The following is a 19653-nucleotide window of genomic DNA, read 5'->3' on the forward strand; positions in this document are numbered from 1 at the left end:
TTGGTTTGACTTAATATGGCCATTCTTATGTTCTTATGAGACTGGTTCAGACTAAGTCCAGTCACCCTATTCTTAGGAAAGACCTGATTTTCAGGGATGTTGAGCCGCCTGCAACTTCAGTTTAAATCAGTGGGAGTTACGGGTGTTTAGCATCTGTGAAAATCAGGCCTTAGGAGTCAGAGAATATCTTGAATTCATAATACACAGAGAATGCAAGGTCAGTTAGATCTTTGGTTTACAATATCATCTTCTAAAGGCTGCCTGTGAAATGACTAAAGTAATGTGAACGCTTATGTATGCAGAAATCCTTTCAGTCCGAAGTGCTTTACAAACTAAACACAGGAATCACTGCAGGTATTGCCGTCTGTTTTGTTTTAATTGATTTGATGGGAAAAGCAGAGTAATGGTGGGGTTTTCAAAGGTGACGAACTGCTCTTGAAATTCAGTGGGTTTTGGGCACCTAACTCCCTTCACCGTCTTTGAAAATCCCAAACTAAAGCGATCATTTTCTAATATTCTAAACAGCTGCATTCTGAGAACCTATTTCTGACTGTTCTGAATTTCAGTGGTTTGTGGTCACTGATACAACGTGCTCTATTTGCAGGCAGTTCCATCCCTCTCAGTAAGTAGCAGTTTCAGGATCACTTCTCCTCTGCTTGGAGGCTTTGCTTTCTGGATGAGCGTTTTTTCTCTTGTAACTGAAAGAACCACCTTGATAACACACATTTGCCTGTAGATCTTACGTAACCGTTTTCTGGGTAAAGTCTCCTATGAATTTCAAATATCTTGGGAGTCCTGTAATGTTTTGTTTCTCTTTGAGTCCAGATGGTCTGTAGCAGATGTCTGCAGGCTGCAGAACAGTTAGTGTGTGTGCGTGCGTGCGTGTAAAAATCTATCGTAATTATACAGTGATCGGAGAGAGACACAGCCTGGACGGTGGCACTACAAGGTTCCCCTGTACTATTCTGGTAATGTGCCTTTAGCCTTCACCTAGCGCCAAACACACTTAACGCTTGTTGCAGATTGGTCTACGGTGGTGTGAACTGCAGCGCGCTCTAACTGCTTAGGTAGACTCTGCTGACGCAAACTAAAAGGTACCTAAATCGCCTTCATGTAGTCTTGTGTCAAACAAGACTTACATCAATGCAAACTAATTACTCCAGTCTCATTCAATCCTGTATCTTTCAGTTCCCAAACAAACACTCCCCCCCCCACACCTGGCAGGCACTCTTTTGCCTGTCCAGACAGATTTGTTGTCTCTCTTCCGTCCAATGTTAATCTGATCTCCTGGAGAACTGACTGTTGAAGAGAATGGTACTGGATGCTATACCAGTTTGGTGGTGGTCCATTCAGGGATTCATACATTTATCTATTGCTGCTGGTATAAAATGTGTACTTGGTAATCAAAGCGGTGGTGGAAAATCACTCTTTTTTTAAATTTAGTATCTGTTTGTTTCCATCATCGTTCCTTCAGTCAGGGAAGACGTCGTGGGGGATTAGCTGGGTTTTATTAGAACTAGTCCATGTTGTCCCTTAATTTCCTAGAGTTTGATGGTCATGTTGAGTCCCTCTCTCGCCGTTGGTGGCTAAGCGCTCTGCTTTCACAGAATTCCCAGCCCAGGCGCTAGGGAGGAGGCCAAGATGAAGTATCTAACCCTAGTTGCTATCTTGAGTGCTCATATAACTCCCGTCACTGTAGTATCTGAGCACCTCACAATCTTTAATGTGTTTCTCCTTGAAACACCCCTGTGAGATAGAAAAGTATTATCATCCCTGCGTTACAGATGGGGAACTGAGGCACAGAGACTAAATGCTTGCCCAAGGTCACACACAAAGTCTGGTGGAGCATGGACTGTTCCTCTCGTGAGTCCCAGGCCAAGAGCCTAACCAATAGACCATATTGCTTCTCTTACAATCACTGAGCTACTGGAAACAATGGTTTTCTTTTTTAGAGGTCTGGTAGGTTGATAACTGAAGCCCCAGGTTAATGGCTGGCTTCTGAGGAAGATCTGTTGGTCATGGCATCACGGCCTGGAACCAGCAGCAGACATCGTGTGAGGGCTTGAGTGACAAAGGGTCTGAATAGAGAGTAAGAACTGGGGCTAGATGTTTCAGAGGTGCTGAGCATCCACTGTTCAATCAGATTTGTGGGGGCTCAGCATTCATGGAAGTGTAGATCCTAATGCAGAAAATAAGGTGAAAATAGAAAATTTGTATGCATTGGAGGATCTCTAAAAAATACAACTATTTGTTGTTGTCATATTTCACAATGACAAATAATTATCTTCTCTCTCTCTTCTCCCCGCTCCCTCCCCAGGCACTCAGCTGCTTCTGAGTAACTTAAGAGCATGAACAGACTTTAACTGTGGCTTCCTTCCTGAGTCTGGGTTTTCATTGGCCAGGATACATGAGTGATTATATGTGCATGTGCTTATGCAGTGTCTGCAACTTCTTCCCTCCCCTTCTTTGTCACCTCCAAGCCAGCAAATCTTTTTGGTCATCTCAAGACCACCCTTGCTTCTGTAGATAAGATTAATTTAATAACAAAGCTGTGAGTGCCAGTGAAATAAGACATGTGTTCTACATTTGTGCATGTGTGTGGGGGAGAACACCAGTGTATGTGTCAGCTGGGGTGCACTTGTGCTTTCTCAACACTGCAGACCTACTCTGCCTTCTAGAACTAATCTTGCCCAGTGATAGATTTTGCAATGAAGGCTGAAACTCCCTTTACCTAGGTTTCCCCTCATTCCTACTGAATAACTTGGTTTGTTTAGACAATTCCACCCTAATTTATAAAAATTAGGGAAACTTTCACACTAAAGCAAAATAAGAGATTGGGTTTTTTTTTTGTTTTTGTTTTTTTTTAAATTACTTAGCTAATCTCGTGTGTGTGGTTTAATAAGAGTTCTCTTGCTTGTATTTAATCCACCATTGAAATGGCGTGTCCTTTATTATTATCTCTGCATTGGAAATCTTTCTGATTGTGCAAACTGTGACTTCACTGTTAGACGGGGATGATGTGCTGAGGGGGGTTGGGAGGGAAGCCCAAATATACACTGCTTTGGTGATTAGCAAGCCTGGTAAGAGAAACTATGAAATATGTGACTGATAAATGGGTTCTTTGATTTCTCTGAGCCTTGTGGCTCCCATTACTGCCAAAATCTGTGCTCCATAATGTGTGCTTTATTTAGCAACTGAATACACAATGTTGCCGCCTGGTGTGTTCTGACAGGGGTCTCAGCCATGTGTGTTTGGGCTTCTTCATAACTGTAATTTCTCCTCTCTTCCTGACAAGAAAATGAAAAATATCAAATACGGGATAAAGAGTATCTTGTGTTTATGGGTTTCGGATCCCTTGACTGGTATCCGCTGAACCTCCGAAATAGCCTCAGGATCTTGTCGTACTGTCTCCTCTGTGCCCCCTTTTGAGCCATTTATTGAATCACAACCACCAGTCAAACAGAACATGGCACAGGAATTCTTGTGGCGCACTGCTCTTTCAATAGCTGATGGTGACCTCCCCTAAGTGACACATACCTGTCTTCCCCTGCGGCTGGGAGCACTCCACCCTGCATAGCATTTTCAACTCTTAATGCCAACCGGGGCAGTGAGAAACTTGGAGTGAAACTCAGGTGGCCTGTATGACAGCACAGAGCCCCGACAAACAGACTAATAGCTTGGTCCTTACACTAAAAAACAGTCCCCCCGACTCCTCCTTTTTTTTTTTAATTATTCCTAAAGGATATGCCTGCTCATGCTCTTGACCTTGGCTGTCAGGTTTATTTACCAGGTACACCATTCAGAGCCTGATGGGAAGTGAGTGAATTGCAATGTGTAAACATGAGCAGCCTTTGGCCTCAAACCTTGATTCTTGAACTGTGTTCCCTGCATGGGATTTCTGATAAGGACATCAAAAAAGCTGGTGAATTGGAATGAGAACGGAATCAGCTGGTTTCCCAGCTCTGAGGTGTACAGGAGTCTCCGGAACATATTGCTGGGTCACATGGGCAGCCTCTGCTTGTTACAAGAAGCCACCTTGGTTCAGTGTTGTGTGGGGATGGCTTGAGGAGCCTGACCAAATAGCACGGGTTGAACTACAGTGGGCTGGAGGAAATGAATATACTTAATGTGGTTTGTTGCAGAAGGGAGTTGGGAGGAGGAAGGGGCATCAGTGGTTGTTCTTGTCAACTGTCACTTTTTTCATATTCCTCTCATCTTCCTCCGATATCAAATACCATTAAGGGATTCTGCCAGTGTTCTCTTTTAACACCTCCCTCCCAAAATTCTTCCTTAGCCAACGCCAGACCAAGAGTTAAAAACCCAGCTGTTTTTAATATAAAAAACTATTCAAAACACATGGGAGTAGTCGTCCATGTATGCTTGGCTTCAGCATATGTGATGTTGCAATTATGGAGATTGGGGGGGGGGAAAGGAGGAGGGGAAGCTCTAGTTTAAAAAAAAAAAAAAAAAAAAAAAAAGTTTTTCCTAGTCTTCTTCCTCCTCCCCCACACCCCAGCCCGTTACACCCTTCACTGCTTTCACAAAGAAAACTCTAGCTGCATGTATGGGAGTGTGCTTGTTTGGTCAGTCATCATAGGACAAATTAGAATTTGCTCTTCAGAATCCTACACATGACTCTTCATTGTGACACTTATTGACATCCATTGGTTTAGGGGAGCAGGAATCTAAATCACTGGGCCTCTGTCTTTTTTTTTTTTTCTTTTCCCCCACTCCCTTTTGTGGCTAGAAAACGAGAGGGGGTGTGTGTTGGTTTTTTTTAAGTTAGATAGGCTAGAATGAAAAGTTCTTGCAGCTTTAACCACGCCGTTGCTACAGATTGATTCCATAACAAGTGGTATTAATGACAAGATGCTTACTTGGCAAAAACATACATTTGGGGATGGAAGAGATGCTTTCATAATCTTTGCATGCTGCTCATCTTTTTCCCCCCTCTAAGTGGTGTTTTTCTCCATTGCTGTTGCTTACGTGGCCTTGCCTTCTAGTCTCTTCTCTCATGGTTCCAACTCTGCTCCCACATTTTCTCAAGGCACCTTGGAGCTGAGCATGCAGCTCTAAACTTCCCTGAATGTTCTCTAAATTCCACAAGAAGATAGACCTCTTTTGCACCTGTTCTGGAAGGAGGCCAGGCTATACTGTCTCTAGAAGTGAAAGAAACTGATGCTTCAAATGTCAATCTCTCCATATCACTTCTGATTCTGTAGCACACGAGGAGAGAAGGGAGGCACTTGGGTATCAAGATGCAGGCTAGAGTAGTCCTGGGGCTGCCCCCCTCTGGAGGTGATGCAGCTGATGGAAGAGGACTACTCTGCACTGGGAGGGATTCTCCAAGTTGGAGGTGCAGCCTCTTCGTGGCAACAAAGCTGGTGCAAAGTGGCCACAGTGCAAGGGTGAATTTCCCCTGATAATCGTTGTTACAGTATTGTGCAAGGATAAACAGCAGGGGAAACAGAAAAAGAAGAGCAAATGGTCATATCACTAAATTATCTAAGGAGATGTGCTAGTTGAATACTAAGCTTCATAGAGAAGATCTAACTTTGCCACTTTGTGGTCAGAAGTGCTCTTTCACCCATGGTTGCCCTGTCCTGTGATGCAAAGGTTCCCACCTGCCCCTTTGCTCTCTGGGAATGAATGGCTATTCTGCGGCCTGAGCTTTCACTTGTTAAACCTGTCCTTTGCTTTGTAAAGTTGACTAAACAAGTAGCAATATTTTCTTGGATTGTAACTTTCCATTAATCCCAGGAAATTTGAATGCAGGCTCAAAATGTTTAAAAACAAACAAAACTGAGTCAAATAGTACATATTCTTTTCATTATGTATGGTGTAGTTGTAGCCTTTGGTTCCAGGATATTAGAGAGACAAGGTGATTAGAGAGGTGATATCTCTCATTGATAAGCCCCTCAGAACACCATCATTGCCACCATGGGTGTCACTTCCCTATGCACCAACATCCCTCATAATGACGGCATAGCTCCCTGCCTCAGATATTCACGAGATTGGACAACCCTCAGATATCCACCCCAAACACATCACCAAACTCATCCATTTCATCCTCACCCATAACAGTTTTACACTCAACAACAAACACTTGTCCAAGCCACAGGAACAGCCATGGGATGGCTCCCCAACATGCCAACCTCTTCATGGGCCACCTTGAAGAAGAATTTCTGGATAAATGCACCACGAAACCAATGAAGTACCTGAGACACAACGATGATATTTTCATCTGCTTGTCAGACAGCTTAAATTCCCTCATAGATTTCACCACAACTTCAACAACCATTACCCATCCATTAAACTATCTCTGGAATACTTCTACACTCGCATCAACTTCCTGGACACCACACTCAGCTTCAGTGATGGAACCCTACAAACAACCATCTACAAAAAGCTGACGGATCACCACACCTACCTTAATAGATCCAGTAATCACCCTAAGTGCACCAAGAAATCAGTTATCTACAGTCAGGCACTCGGATACCACGGAATATGCTCTGAGGAGAAAGTCCAGGACACACACCTTAAGACACTTAAAATCGCCTTCACCAAACAAGGACACTCCACCAGAGATGATTGTCCGTTCCATGATGTCACCTACCACCTCATACTGGAACCCATGTAGGGTGTCATCAAACAACTACAATGCATACTCCATGGGGACTACTTTCTGAAAGAGATCTTTCCTGAACCCCCACTTCTGGCCTTCAAACAACCCCCCCAGACCTCTCCAAGCTCATTACCAGAAGCAAGCTCCCGTCAGACCAAGGCACACCAACTCAAAGTGGCACCAGACCCTGCAGAAGGACAGATGCAAAACCTGCAAACATATCTCCACTGTTACAGTGATCAACATCCCCCCACAACACACCTTTCAAAATCCATGGATCCTACGCATGCCCATCACAATACGTGGTGTACCTCATCCAGTGCACTAACTTCACCCACCTAGTTGTTGTTGGGACAACCAGACAATCACTATGCTCTTGAATGAACTCACATAGGAAAATAAGACAAAAACACTCTATCACCTGTGAGTGAACACTTCCTTCCCCCTCCCCTCCCTTCTCTCTCTCTCTCACTCACTCACGCACAAAGCCATTCACTCTGTTCTGACCTCTGTCGTCGTCTTCAAAGGAAACCTGCACAACACTTTTAAAAGATGAGCCTGGGAGCTTACATTCTTGACTCTGCTAGACACTAAAAAGTGTGGAATAAACAGAGACATTGGATTTATGGTTCACTACAACAGTCTGTAACCCACTAACCCCTCTTTGTCCTATGACTGCAGACGTGTTAGTGGGCCACTCTACTTTGAACTGTCCCTTAGAATATGTGCTAACTACTTATGCTAAACAATCTGTTCCATTTTGCATTTAGCTGTGACACTTGGGAGTATCTTTCTCCGACTGGAAGAAGAGCTCTGTGTGTCTCAAAAGCTTGTCTCTCTCACCAACAGAAGTTGGGCCAATATTATCTCACTCACCTAGCTTTTCATTGGACATTTGTCTGGTCTTACCCCCCCAGTCACCTCTTTTGGGCCTCTGTGACCATAAGAATGTTTCCTTTTGTTTGGTTGTTTTTTTGTAGATTTGGTAAAAGTTCACAAATTACTTGACCCTAGAAAAAAGTAACACTGCTTTCAATCTTTTTTTTTTTTTTTTTTTTTTTTTAAAGGTGTGGATTAAGATATAGGGTGGCTATTCTAAGTGAGAGAGCATTGTAGGGATGTTGATTTCATTAAATGGATGTATTGCATTGCTTGTCTGTCGCATCTTTTTGGAGAGAACCAATTTCATGCGCTGGTGCACAGCATACTATACAGCCATGGTTGTTACCATGGCCTCCTGGGATTCTTGAAGTACCTATCACATAGAGCTCAGCACTGTTTCTGAGAGCCAGAGGCTTTTGGGTGATTCCAAACACATTTCCAAACCACTTCACGGTGGGATGGAATTAGGAGGACCAGCTGAATTGATGAAGCTGCAGTGCTTGTGACTTCCTGCCCATAAGGGGGAGAAAGAGTTATATACTCCAAATTCAGCAGTCCTGAGTTAGTCTTTGTCCCAGGTATTGCAACAGACTAGTACACCCCTCTGGTGTCCACAAGAGTTTTGGAACAGTTGTTACTTGGTTACAAGGCTTTGAACAAAGTTGCATGTCACAACACTTATCCAATGGTTTGGGGGTGGTGATGGTGGGAGGTTGGTAGTGTGGGACCGGTAGCCACCAAAACGTTGGGCTGTGTGTGCAGATGATGGAAGTCAGTGTTAGGGCTGCTTGAGAGGAATGGGGTGTCTTGTGTTGGATCACAAGCAGTGTGAACCTTTTGTGTTGCGAGCACCATAAGCTAGTTATTTAGTGAGAAGTTCAAAGGTTCTTGTGATTTTTTTTTTGGGGGGGGGGGGGAGTCAGTCTGCCTCGTTAGATTACATACAGGTGATGATATAATCCAAAAACCAGCTCCACTCCTTAATTCATGATATGTAACTTGTAATGCCCATCTCAGCAGCTGGGACACTGAACACAAAGTCCTGTCAGTGTTCTTTCTCCCTGAACCTAGATAATGACTATCTCCCTGATAGAGAGGGCAGCAGTTTACACTGGGAAGGGTGTGTAAAACATGGCTGATGAGATCATCTGGAGGCCATTTGATCCTTGAGCTCTGATGTAGGCTATGGACTAATGTCCAAAATGAGGTGTCATGTCTATGGATTGCTTCAGCTTCCCCACCTCCTCCGCATTCTTAGGCGATGTACACACTACCACTTGCATCGCTATAAATTATGTTGCTCGGGGATGTGAATAAGCCATCCTCAAGCAATGTAAGTTACACTGCCCTAAGCGTATGTCGGCAGGAGAGCTTCTCCCACCGACATAGCTACGGCTGCTTGTGGGGGCTGGAGTAATTAAGTTGACGGGAAAGCTCTCTACTGTTGGCAGAGAGCATCTGCATTAGCAGCGCTACAACAACATCGGTGTTCTAGTGTAGTCAGAGCCTTAGATGACTACTCTTTTCTTGTGTCTTCCTTCAACACTCTGCCACCACCGCCCAGTCAAGTGACTGTTCATTGATTTGGGGAGGGAGGATTTTAATTTTATTTTATTTACCCAACAGCTTTGATCATTGTGCATAAGAATGTTACTCAGGCAACATTTCATAGAAAACTGGCTAAGTGTTTAAAAAATGGGTGTCTAAAGATTATTATAAGTCCATATTTAGGTTCCTAGAAAAGTGGCCTCACTTTTGAAAAGCACAGAGCACTTAAATAAGGGGTTAGGAACCTAATTTTAAGTGCTCATTTTTGAAAATCTCAGTCTTGATATTTTTATTTTAAATGAGTAGAGAAAATATAATTGTAAACCAAAGGCTAATAAATCATAGTGAAATAAAAATCTCTCCTTTAACAGATTGGATCTGAAAACAAATTCTTGACTATTTTATAATCCTGGGCAAATGAATTATAGGACTAAGGTTCCATGGAAAATTTCTAATTATAAATGATGAGAGTAAAGTTAGTCACCAGAAACCCCAAGACGCAACTATAGCTCCCATAAATCAGAGATTTACTATTTCAAATTTGAAACAGCAATAAAAAGATTTAATTCTTAAATATGGAAAAGCACTTTTTTTAAAATAAAGGAATTTTAAAATGTCATATCAGTCATCAAAACAGGAAGCAGTAGCACAGAAGTTCTACAGAGGGAACAAATATCAAACAGTGCTTCCTACCTATGATATTCAACATCTTTCTCTGAGGGTCTCAGTTAATTAGGCTGACTTAATCCTAAAAACGCTCCTGGGAGGTGGGTGTTACTCCCATTTTAAAGGTGGATAAAATGAGTCAGAAAGAGTAAGTAACATTCCTGAAGTTGCATATTGTGCAAGCAGCAGAACTGGGAATAGAACTTGAGTCCTGACTCTCCTCCTGGAACCACATTCAGTACAGTCTGTCTTATGTCTTGTGGGCGTGTGGTTTAGAGCTGGGGTCTGGGAGAGGAGATTTAAAGCACTCTCTGACCATGGGGGTTGGGATGAGACCTTCAGGGTGAGCAGGTTGTCCAACACTGGCCTACTGTGTTTTTTTTTTTTCTTACACCTTCCTCTTAAGCATCTGTTGCTGGCCATTGTTGGAGACAGGATACTGGACTAGATGGACCGGTATGGCAATTCCTATGTTGCTCTGACTTCTGGTTTCTATTCCCAGTTCTCCCACTGTCCCTTGCATCTAGCCTTTCTGCCTCATGTTTAAAATGGGCATAATACTCATAATACCTTCTGCAAAGGAATGGTGTGAGACTCACTCACTGTTTGCAAAGTGCTTCTCTGGGCCTTTTGTCCAGCACTGTGCTGTATTAAATGCAAGGGCTGAAATTAACTTTTTTGGGCTTTAATTTTGTGGGGATGAGGAACAGGAAATAGTATCTGTCCAAGCTATCATGAAATCAAGTACTGAATACATTGGTCTTGTCAAACATTATTGTAGCATTAAAATCCAAACACATCAAAGAGGATACGAGAATAATCAAGTGGCAATAACTTAAGCCAATTATGCAGCTACAAAACATTTTGTTCTTGCTGCCTAGTGCAGTAAACCAGCCATTAAAAACAGACTTAGTGAGCCACAAAGTTGTAGGTGGGAGATTTCAACTTTTTAAAAGCTCCTTGAATTGTTTATCCATTGTTTAGCCCAAAGCTGTTATCTGAAAGTGCTCAGCAGATAGAGGATCCTCATGTATCTTTAAATGTAAGTTCCTTCCTTGCAGATGGAACACCACCTAGACTTCATCCAACAAATTCTCATCCCAGAAGAAACATTTATTGCTGGCTTCATGCACACATAGTATGGCTGGGAAGAGGATAGCTGCTTCTGTTCCTTCCTCATTGAAGGTCATATTTTTTAAACTGGTCTAAGAGAGCAATACTTTCTTTGCCTGGATGCTTGCTCTCATTAGAGAGACCAATAACTGAGTCAGATGTAGGCTAACCTGCCCTCCGTGTCCGGGATGAGTCATGTTGGCTAGAGGTGGTGTCGGGAACTTTGCCTGGCTGTTGCCTGTTCTGAGGCTAATAAAGACTCAGTCTCCGGAGCTGTCAATCCATCACACTTCACAAGCAGTAAAATCACTCTTAATAAGAAGTTATGACCGCAGTGTAACTAGAGAGGGGGCTGGTGCATTAGAAAAGAGTCCCGGCGATATTAGCCTGACTTCTCAGGTGGAGAGCGTAAGAGCAGCCTTAAGAGAAGAATGAGGTGTATTCCAGTTGTCCTGGTGGACAATAGGAGACAAACAATAGTAGCTGAGACAAGAGAACAAATGTCTGCCCACTGGCATAATCCAGTCACTGGGTTCTCACATAGCAGAGCTAAAACCAAATGGAGATCTGTGAGGGATTCAGATGGGATTCTTCCTGGAGGGCTTCCAGCCCACTGACTCAAAGCTGTGGAGCTCAGGCCTGGGTGACTCATCCGTCCATGATCCCACTCTTAAAGAAAGAGGGTGGGAGGTAACAGAAATATCTGCACAACCCATGTAAAACTAGACTAGACTCAAGATTCCTGCACTGGTGGGGGGAGAAGGATTTCTTGATTTCATATGATTCTAACTAAATGGCTGGGAACCAGCAATGCCATCCATTTCCCTGCCTGGGAGGATGATCCCCTATAAAGGGATGTCTCTTTGCACAACCGGGTGGGGAGAGGACACAATCTAATTCATGTCTTCTCCTAATGCAAGGACTCAGTGAGCCGAGTGCAGACAGAACATGAGCTTCCCCAAAGTGGTGGGGGGAGAGGGACCATGAACCCACCTCTCTCTCTGCAGCAGCCCACAAACTTATCACTGAGCTAGGCCCAGTGCCTCAGAGAGCTCTCAGTGGAGCAGCGTTCCTCTTCACTGCACTCTATCGAAATCCTGAATGACTATGGTTTTGGGAGAGAATTAAAAAAAAAAAAAAAGACCCAAATCTTACATATGGCCACTGAGGACTCTTGTTTTCTTGGAGCTGGTGAAAGCACAGAATCAGGGCCCTCCCTTTTTAGGGGGAGGGAGGGAAGAGGGCAGTGAACCAATATGCTAATTAAAGAATCCCCGTGTTACTTCCTCAGAGGTGGGTTGAAAACTAGAACCACACATCTGGTCGCTGGCTGTGTGTTAGTGTTTTGCCACGGAAGGATGTGTATAGGGGTGTGCAGCAAAAAGCTGCATTGTGAGATTTACCCAGCACAAACGTTGTCATTTCTAGCTGTGTAACCTGAGTGGGTTGGGAAGATGTGCAGACTGAGCTACCACGTGAATCCACCAGCTCAGACTTTCCTCGCATTGGTTTGCCAGATGACACAACCAGAACACTAGTCATTTAGTGGATTTTTCTTCTTGCATCCAATTTTGTTATTAAATGTTACAATTAGTAAGTACTGGTGTGAAGTCTGCCTTAACCGGCCTGGTTAAGTAATCCAGATTATTAAAATGCATTCTCCCATCTCAGGGGCCAACTCCATATTATGCTTTTGGCACCCCTGCAAAGAAGGAAATTTCAAGTCTGTCTGAAGACTGGCTGATAACAAATTTCATAATAAAGTAAAATGTAATAGTGGGTGATTATCTTGTTTTTGTACAGTTTTGTTTTGTTTGAATTTAGCACTGGTGGAAGTTGCCAGAGTGACAGGTTGGAAAATTGAGATCCTCTTTTCATCCACAAAGCAGATCTATGAGCCACGGCAATGCAAGTCTCCTTATGCTGTCCCATCAATTTCCTTCAACCTGATCTGGAAGGACCTCTTCCAAGGACCTATCCCTCTGCTATATTTTCTGCCATGTTAGGAAACAAGTCTTACACACTGTTTTAAAAAGCTTTTGTAGCTAATTCAGCTCTACTGCCAATGTGAGCTTTGTTTCAGCTAAAGGTGAGAACGTAGTCAAGTCTCCATGCCTGCTGGTTCCTTGGAATAGCTGTTCACATTAGAAGTGGTGGGTAGCTTTTTGTAATGTATGCAACTGTCTTCTAGTAACGCGAAGTCTCAGTTAATGTAGGTCGCTGAATGGCCATTGGAGGGCAAGAAGTGACTGACTGTTTTATTTTCATAAGATTTTAACAGTGTAATTTAGGGGCCAACTTTAATATTCAGGAAAGACAGTTTGGAAGAGGATGTGATTCCTGCCATTGCACCCCTCCTTATAATAGACCAGAATCATGCTTTTTATAGTTAAGGTGGGCTTTATTCAACCCCCAACCCCCCCACGGGTGCAGCACGTGTACAACATATGTCCTTGCATCCATCTGGGCAGTTTTGTGTGCCTGATACCCTTCTGGGGAGGGCAGGCTGTGGTCCCACTACCATTGTCCCTCAGGGCACCACCCGGGAGGAAGCAATTGAACTCCATCTAGGAGATGTGCTCAATCAGTGCTTCTCTTGGATGTCCTGGCTCAGCCCCCTTCCCAACCCATGCTGCCTATTTTCTGGCTTGCTCTGGACCAATGGGAGAACATGGGTTGCGGGTGGCTTGTGCTACTTGTCCATAGGTTGGATCTAGCAGCTGAAGTGAATCCCAGTCCACTGTTGTAATAAATTCCTTGTACGAGAGAGATTCTGTTGGAAAGAATAAACTTTTTGACAGGGCAATAGTAATCTGTCACAGTTTAGCTTTTAATTAATCACAGTTTAGTTATGTAAGAGCCATTAAAAGAATTCAGTGGAGGGGGCAAAATTGAGAGGTCACAATTCTTACATGTGTGGATGTGACCTCTCAATTCCCCTTCCCCCGCACTGGATGCTTTCAAATGTATTTTCAGAGTACAGTGATGCTTCCTGTACCTATTGGTATCCTATCACCTTAATCTGCCTTTAGCCAGGTACTTGTGCTGTTCTGGCCTGGCTTTGGGATGTCATGTGGAGAAGTCAGGGGGCTCGTGAAGTTAACGTAAGCAGAGTCTCTGTTTAGTGCAGAGAGATGAATTTAATCAGACATGGAAGGCCCTGGCCCTGGGGCAGATCTGGAGAAAAGGTGCTTTTATCCGACAAAAAAAACCAGGCAGATGCCATGGAGAACTGCAGCCTGGAGCTCCAGCTGGTCCATTGTCACAACCTGAGAAAGCAGAATTTGACTAAGTGAGAATTTTTTGTAATACTGTGATGATTCCTATCTGTGCCTAGGGCCTGGTCTACATGAGAATGTTTTGTCGACCAAAGTCAGCTTTTGTCGACAAAACAGTGCTGGGGTACACATTGCAATCACTCCCACTTCGACAAAACTGCCCTGTCTTTTGGACAAAATAAAACCACCTCCATGAGAGGTGTAGCGCTTTTGTCGGCTTAATGAGGGCGATGCAGTGTCAATGTAGACACTGTGTCTCCTTACATCAGTTGTCTGGGGCTCCAGCAGAGCAGTGAAATTGACAAGAAAGCCTCCCTGAGAGCTGAGCAGCTGGGCGAGGAAGCCCCATGCATCTCCACTCATTTCTGGCAGGGAACTCAGCTCCCGGCAGCTCCCAGAATGGGGAGGGGAGAAGACGGGGGCTGATTCCTGGTGGGGAATAGTGAGGGGGGGGAGACCAGGTTCTCAGCTCCCTACGCTGCTCCATAGGTTGGTGGAAGTGCTCCTGGTGAGGATGCACTCCACCGACCCAAGGAGGGTAGTGTAGACATCAGCCTACTGCGGTGGCTGTAAGTCAACCTATGTTAGGTCGACTTATTTTTCTAATGTAGACAAGGCCTAAGTTTCTTCTACACCTGGCATGGCTACCTAGTGCGGGAGGAAAAGGATTAAATCTGCTCTCAGGGCAGAACAAGAGACTTAGGTGGGTGGGTGTCACTTAGCTGTCTGGGCCATTGAAGAAAAGGTGGAAACTAACCCAAATCAACAGAGGGTCCAGCAAGACAGAGACGCCCCAGAGACTGAACAATCCACATCTAACATCTGGCAAGCAGGACATGTGAACTGATCTGGAGAACAAAGGGGAAATAGTGTCAGGTGACGGGGAGAAAGGCTGCCTTTAGGAAGAACTCTAGAGCTCTCCCCTTGGTGGACGAAGGGACAAGAGATGAAGCCAGAGATGGAGTCCATCACAGCTTGGCTGGCTCATCATGGCTTTGGTTTGACCAGGATGGACTATGGCTTAACTTCTGCTTGACTGTGCCAACTAAGGACTTTGAGATTCTGTAGGTCAGGTGACTAATAAATTGTTGCAAGAATCTGGCTTGGCTGCATTCTCTTCAAGGAGCCACAGAGACAGACAGGAATTGCTTGTGCAGAAGGCCCAGTTTGGGAATCATGGAGGCCACAGGCTTGCCCCTGCAGAACTGTGTGGGTCCTTGGGGCTCAGCATAGTAAGGGGGTCACTGGTTATAAACTGAGGCATAGACCAGACTCTCTGACAAAGGTCTATCTCTAAAGTTCCATGCGCTGCTGGATCTGGATTCCTCTCCTGTTTGCTTACCATAGGTCTGCAGGAGTTCAATGCTCCCAGCAACTACTGGGGCATAGGCAAGAGTAGATCAGAGCAAATGTCCTAAACAGTTTTAGAACAAAAGCAATGGGGCTGTAATTCTCCCTTTTCATAAATTTGAAAATTGTAAGTTTCCTTTACTACATTGTTTAAAAAAAAACCCCAAAAAAACCAACCTATTTTCTTTCAGCAACTTTTATAGAGGTGAAAAGAAAACAAACAAAAATCACCAAGAAAAATATGAGGAGATCCTTTTAATATGTAGGGAAGACATTTTAATCTTACAAGTTGACTCATTGTTCCAACACTTCTCTGTAGAAGGTACAGACACTGCTGTTGCAGTTTATGCTGGTGTGTGAGTGTAGAAGGAGGTTGACAATCACAAAAGAGCTAATTTGCAGAGCCACAAAAAAAGATAATTTTGGTGCAGTTATTTTAAAGAACTCTGTTTGTACTGATGAGAGCTGCCAGACTGAAAGTCCTAAATACAGAAGTTCGTTCTTTATTAACAGTCAGGTATATCTAGGGCTTTGGCAGTTTAAGATTTTCCATGCTGCCCCCCTTCCATCCCAGTGGGCATCAATCCAGGGGTGAGAGAGACTGTACTTATTCTGTCCTAAACCTCTCCCCTGAGATTGTCACTAGGGTACCAGTAGTGGTGGGTTTTATTCTGATGCACTTTCCATTTGTAACTGAACTAGGGTGACCAGATAGCAAGTGTGAAAAATCAGGACAGGTGTGTGTGTGTGTAGGGGGGAATAGGAGCCTATGTAAGAAAAAGCCCCAAGTATTGAGCCTGTCCCTATAAAATCAGGACATCTGGTCACCCTAAACTGGACAGAGCCCATGAAATCAGTTCATGTAAGCACTATAAGGGGAGGCTTTCAGAAGCCCAAAGGGCAGTTAAGTGAAAGTCAACCATCTAACCACGCTTTTTTGTGCCTTTTGAAAATCAACCCCATAATTGTAGCTGAAATTCCTTTTGTTTTTGATTCTGTAGGAATGCAACAGCTTTCAATGAGGACTTTAATTTCCTTTAAAAAGAATTCAAGTTGGCCTTTAACAGGTGTTCCCTGTAGCAGTGATTTTCAATTGGACCAAAAGTATCTGTAGTTTGAGTAAGAGCACTTTTTTGAGCTGGTTCCTACTGAATGAGGCGAGACCCAGCTCTCTCAAATTGTCTTTCTCTGAAGTCTGAATTGTGTGATCTGAACCAGAGCAGCTTCTTGAGTGAGGATCCACACCTGACTAGCATTCTGAGTTGTATCACAAAATCATTAAGAACAAGATTAATACAATTGTAACAAAGTTACAAAACTTTTTTTTAAACCTAGAAGCCATGTATTTCATGTGCAACATTTCTGCTCTTGGTGCTAATTCCTCCTTTCCCAAGATCCTGCTGATTGCTTGCACTCCAGCTGTCAGTGCAAGTTAAAAGCCTACATTAAGAGAAGCATGTTAAATTTTCCTTCTCCAGTGCAGGGTGGTCCTCCTCTCAGGTTTTGTGAAGTGAAATGCTGTGCCTTCATTTTTTTTTTTTTTCTTCAAGTGGTCCAGGAAAATTCCCCACTTGGGAAAGCTGAGGTAGAAAGTGTCACATTTGAGGCAAATGAAGTCAGATAATGACTACAAAGTTGCTGTGATACCACAATACCATAGAATCATAGAACCTTAGGAGATCTTCTAGTCCATCCCCAGGTCCTAAGACAGAACCCAGTAAACCTTAGACCATCCCTGACTGGTGTTTATCTAACCTGTTCTTAAAAACCTCCATGTTGAAGAACATTTAATAGATTTGCTCAGGCTCCTGAGATGGGGCTAGTCCTGAGGCTGCTTTGATACGTCAGGTGGCCAAATGGTCTGCAGCCATATTGCGTTGGGCTTTGATTTTGGTAATTTATGACAGCCCGGTAATGTGAGACCAAGCTAATACTTGGATGGGATACCATCAAGCATGGCTTCCTAGAATTGCTATGATGAGATGGTGTTGGTGATTCAAGAGGTGCCTCTCTTCCCAGGGTTGTACAAATACAAGCCAAGGGCACTGTACTGCTGGAAAAGCCATCTCATGGATGACATGTGGACCCAAAGTCCTGGATGGATGCCCCCAACATGCTACATAAACTCCAGGGCCCAGCTGGGCTCCTGGCTTCAGCCACTGGGTGGGTGTTTGGGAGGCAGGGACGACCTTGGAACTTGAGCTGCGAGGGGGAGGAGAGGAATGGAGGTTTGGGGCTCCAGACTTCAGCTACCAGGTGGGGAAGGAGGGACTCGGGGATCTGGGTTGGGGGGGAAGTGGGAGGCCTCTGGGCTTCTGCCCTGTGGGTGCCGGGGTTCTGGACAGGGAGGGAGCCCGGGGCTACAGCCGTGTGGGGGGTGCTGGGCCTCGGGGCTTTAGCCCCGCGGCTCCGCTCCCGGCTTCAGTTCCGCTGGGATGCTGAGGGCTTTAGAACTGTGGGGGCGCCAGGGTACTGAGTACCAGGCTTCAGCCCTGTGGCTCCAGCTTCAGCCCTAGGGACAGTGCTGGGGTGCGGGGTTCCCTGCGGCTTTACTCCTGGTTTCAGTCCCCCATGGACACTGGGGCTTGGGATGCTGGGCTTCAGCCGCAGGGCCCTATGGACCCCTGAAAATGCCTTGCCCCCCCCCAGAGCGGGCCGCTGATCCCTGGATGAGAACTGCTGAAATAGATGATAGTGTCCCATGGGTGGGGGTGGGGGTCAGAAATGGGAGATGGTTGGTCACTGGGGTGCTTGTTTTGTATCCTCATGACTCAAGAGTCAGACTAAGCACACGCAAGTGTAGAGAGAAAAATGTTCCGAGCCTGCCCGTAAGAAAATGCAAACAAATATGACTGACGCTCTCCATGAGCGTGGAGGGGAGGAGAGGAAAGGGAGCAATAAGCACTGTGGAAAATCCATCGTTAAGCACGGTAATGCTTTTCATAGGATGGCCCAGGCTTGTGTCTTGTACTTGGTCAAGTGGCACTTTCTGTCTTTGAGTACAGTTTGACAATGGTTGTAGGCCTACTGACGGCAATTCCAGGCCCCAGGGCAGAGCAGTAAATGGTCCTCCTAGAAAGGAATGGCTGAGGTCCGAGTGGGCTTCTGCCGGAAGTTTTTACTTATTTATTATGTGCCATGCAGGTTCCCAAACAGCTGAGGAGGTGGTATCTGCTACTCAGCTTCCCAGGTCCTTTGGACTCCCCAAGAAGATTACTGATGAACCTGGGAAGCTGAGTAGCAGATATCACGTCCTCAGCTGCCTGAGAACCTGCATGGCACATAATAAATAAGTTTGGCTCAGGGGAAGGTGGGGAGCACGAGCGGCGGGAGGGGTGTGTGGAGGAGAGGCGGATATATATCTATCCTCCCATCCGCCCAGGCCCTTTTAAATCGCTTGGCCCCTGGGCAATTGCTCCACTTGCTCCCTTCCCTCCCCCCCATGTCAGCAGGCCTGAATAGTTGAATACCTTGTCCAGTCAATAATGACATTTTGATTTTGATGGAGATAGGAGAGGCAAATTAAAAAGGCCTATTTTTCAAGCCTGTTTCTCCAATGGTGGAGAATTATGATGTATACCTACTATTGCAAATATTTACAGGCAGCCTGGGAAGTGATGCACTAATGAGTCCTTGGCTCTGGAAATTCATGTAAACAGTGGTTTGAAGTGGTCATGACACTCTCTTTGGGTCAGCTAGTACTGGCCCTGGAGTTTGTTCAGTAGCATTATCATTCATGGCAAGTAAAGATAAGGGTATGCATTTGTCCCTCTTTTAATAGCCTTGTCACTAGCCAGCTTGCTGTCTTAGCATAGTCAATGACTTAATTCCTCCTTTTTTCTGCTACCCGTTAGTCTAATAAAACCTTTTCTTGTTCCCAGTGGCCAGCAGGAGTCTGTTAATGCTGACATAAGGTCCAGGCCTGGAAGTTGCTGAGCTGCCCCCAGAAGGTTCTTTGCAGTCCAAATTTCCAGTGACGTTAGTGGGATTCAAGACCAGTCAGCACTTTGCAGTACCAGGCTTTAGGTTGCAAGCTGTCCTGTAGCTATAAAATGAGTGCATGTGTGAGGATAGCTGCAGCATTTCCATTACTGACCACGCATAGCTGACTAGTTAGTTAAACTTTTAATTTATGTTACAGGGAGCCAAATCTTGAATCTGTGTTTCCTTGTGCAGGAGAGAGAATAAGAG

At 44.7% G+C, this 19653-nt stretch overlaps 1 protein-coding gene across 3 annotated transcripts in view; it reads left to right on the forward strand.

Annotated features, from left to right (window-relative positions):
* Nucleotides 1-19653, forward strand: part of CREB3L2 (cAMP responsive element binding protein 3 like 2) — an 89917-nt gene that overhangs the window by 33613 nt on the left and 36651 nt on the right. The window lies entirely within an intron of this gene.

The sequence above is a fragment of the Emydura macquarii genome, unplaced genomic scaffold (assembly GCF_026122565.2).
Source record: "Emydura macquarii macquarii isolate MOO-44397 ecotype Brisbane River unplaced genomic scaffold, CSIRO-AGI_Emac_v2 contig_3530, whole genome shotgun sequence".
Taxonomy (NCBI): Eukaryota; Metazoa; Chordata; order Testudines; family Chelidae; genus Emydura; species Emydura macquarii.